At 42.6% G+C, this 2,982-nt stretch overlaps 1 long non-coding RNA gene across 1 annotated transcript; it reads right to left on the bottom strand.

Moving 5' to 3' along the window:
* Positions 1 to 1,468: 1,468 nt before the first annotated feature.
* Positions 1,469 to 2,409, bottom strand: LOC147011644 (uncharacterized). The gene is made up of 3 exons (XR_015051706.1): positions 2,256 to 2,409; positions 1,832 to 2,044; positions 1,469 to 1,586 (listed from the first exon to the last, which is right to left on the bottom strand). It is a non-coding gene; the product is annotated as an uncharacterized LOC147011644 (long non-coding RNA).
* Positions 2,410 to 2,982: the final 573 nt, after the last annotated feature.

Below are 2,982 nucleotides of genomic sequence, written 5' to 3'. Positions count from 1 at the left end.
AAGGAAAGGCATTGCATGGTTTTTTTTTTAGTACTTATAACTCTCTATCCTGAAGTAAAAAGGTCCAGGCTCACTGCTCACTCGCATGTCATTGGAAGCCACCATTACAGTGACACCTTCACTAACTCATCACTTGCTCTTTTTCTGACCTCTGGAACCAACTTCCATATTATCTTCAATCTCATTATTCCCTCCAGTACTTCAAGACAGCTGTTCACCACCATTTCAGGTCATCCACCATCTCAACCTATGATCTTTTCTACCCTCATTAACCCTCCACAAGCTCACCTTTTTCAGTGTTTCCAGGTTATATATTCCCACCCCCCTCCCTCACCCTCATTTTTTTATTTTTTCCTTTTTTTGCTGCTGCATTTATGCATCATACCCAGTTTTTCCTTCCACCTCTGTGATTGAGAGTTTGCACCTGTATTCAGCATGTTCACCCCATGTCCTTTTCCTCTCCTTGCTCTCATTCTTCGCAAAGCCCTTTCTATTCCTCCAGGTCTCCTCTATTGTCTCTCCACCCTGCTGTTGGTGTGTTCCCCCCTTAGCCCCTGCTTCCCCACCCCCTATTTCCACTAAACCGATATATAGCATGATATCTCAAAAAGTTGAGGACGGATTAGGACAAAACTTGGTGGACAAGTAGGGTGTGTGGCAAGGACGAATTGATTCAATTTTGATGAAGATCCAAATCCAGATCTGGATACGAGAATTATTTCATTTTTAATGTGATTCTTCACCATTGAGAGATTGGGCCAAAAACGATATAGTACTGTATGGCATGATATTTCAAAAATGTATTGGGCCCAATATGTTCTTGTGGATTAGGCATGACATGGCAGAGGAATGCGCTCCACCGAGTGCCCTTCAAGTTTTTGTTTTGTTATGTCCTGGTCCATTCCGTGTTGCAGCTCCTCCACGAGCCTCGACTTGGTATGCAAAAGTAATAATGATAAATAGCGCTAAAGTTTTCACGAGATAACTTGGTTGAAGATGAAAAATGATCGCGATTCAAAGCAGCGAATTTGCGACCGTGAGCTCCACGATATGATCTGCACACTCTCAATGGGTTGCCATGCAGCATGGCAGAGGCCAAGAGAATTGGAGATCCCAACTGGAGGCTATTAGAGAATCTGGGGGCCAAATGTCAAGGGCGAGCAGGATATCCAATGGGAGGTGGGATGCTTGAGGTAGAATTTACAGTGACACCCTCACCAATCTCAAGTGAAACACCATCGCAGCACAAGCCTATCAGGGCTTTACAGACTCCAGGATGTAAAGATGGATCAGACAGACTCAAGGCTCTGTCCTCAGTCACTTGGATGCACACCTGGAATTTGAGTTCTGACGTGACATCCAATCACCATAGAGATTCCATTACATGAACAGCATTGACATCTCTGGACAAGGAGGCATATGAGATAGATTGTCTTCTTTAATAGTGGATTTTGAAGATTTAATTCCTCCCAGTCACCACTTAGCAAATGCTGTTTCAAATTTTCTTCTCAATTCCAAACATATCAAAGCCTGACACGTTCTCTCTCTCTCTCTTGTGAAGCTTTAGCAAACCTCATTCAAGAACTCTGAGAAAAAACAAAAAATATCTTAGTTTGGTCATGAGTTGTATTGCCTCCTTGCATTGATAAATGGCTGTCTTGAATACACCATGAAATACGTGTGTGTGTGTGTGTGTGTGTGTGTGTGTGTGTGTGTGTGTGTGTGTGTGTGTGTGTGTGTGTGTGTGTGTGTGTGTGTGTGTGTGTGTGTGTGTGTGTGTGTGTGTGTGTGTGTGTGTGTGCGCGCATACCAGATAGCCAAATTGTGATACCTTTTTCATGACTGCAATTCAGGAGCTCCCAGCTGTTTGTTGGGGTCATGGGCACCACAAAGGTGAAGGAGTATTTTGTAACGTACCTCTTGGTGGCAGCATGCAATGTTCCATGAGTTAGGATCGTAATAATACAAGCTCAGATGACGATCGAGTCGAGCAGATGGATATTCTCTTAATCTTCTACATTATTTGATTGAGAGATGAATTTAACTGTGGAAACGAACAGTCACACCACCTTTATCATAAACAAATAATGCATTATATGCTTACAAGAATGAAAACCAAATGATGCAATCATAAATAATTATTCAACAATAATTATCAACATTACAATGCTGTGCATTGACCAGGAGAACGTTAAAAAAAAGTGAAATAAATTAAATCAAATAGGGATTCAAAGGAAGGAATAGCGATAAAGTACCAAGAGTGCTGCGCGAAGGACATGAAGGAGCGACATCCAGAAATTGTACATCAGTGGAGATATGACATTTATAATCATTGGCTACCTGCAAAGCTGTTGTGGTGACTCAAAACCTTTTGAAGCAGTGGAACAACCTGTCCACCAAATTTCATCCGGATCCGTCCACAACTTTTTGAGATATCCTGCACACAAACAAACAAACAGACAGACAGACAGACAGACAGACAAACAGAAAGGGGGGGGGGGGGTGAAAACAGAACCTCCTTCACCTTCGGTGGTGGAAGTAATTAATTTCTCGTTTTGGCTCTACGAGAGGGCTTGCAATGAATTCAATGTCCTTTCTGAAGGAAGGGTGCTCATTGATGCCAAACGTTTCCAGTGCAGCACCAGGGTGACAGTTTATAGTCGGATCTAAATCGGACTATGCAGTTCAAAAGTGAGGACATCACGTCTAAATTATCCGGTCAGCTGAGTTCTCGTATTCATCCAAGACAATACAGATACCATCATCACAAGTGGGCTTTCCAAGTGTGTTGAACTCGAACCTGAAAGTGCTTGCTGGGTAATTTGACACCAGAACAACGTTATCCGCTCACCATTATCAACAATCTCACAATGATGGCTATATCAGTGTTTAAAGCATAGAGTATAAATGCCTCTGATGAAATCGTCATTGAGAAGACGTCGGGCAAAAGGTGCTTAGCTCTCTCTCGGGACCTTTGTCTGA

This window comes from Eptatretus burgeri, chromosome 15 (genome assembly GCF_056783735.1).
Source record: "Eptatretus burgeri isolate ZD-2024b chromosome 15, Ebu_testis_v1, whole genome shotgun sequence".
Lineage (NCBI taxonomy): Eukaryota > Metazoa > Chordata > Myxini > Myxiniformes > Myxinidae > Eptatretus > Eptatretus burgeri.
Note: the sequence above shows the minus strand (reverse complement) of the source record. Positions and strands in the feature narration are given on the sequence as shown.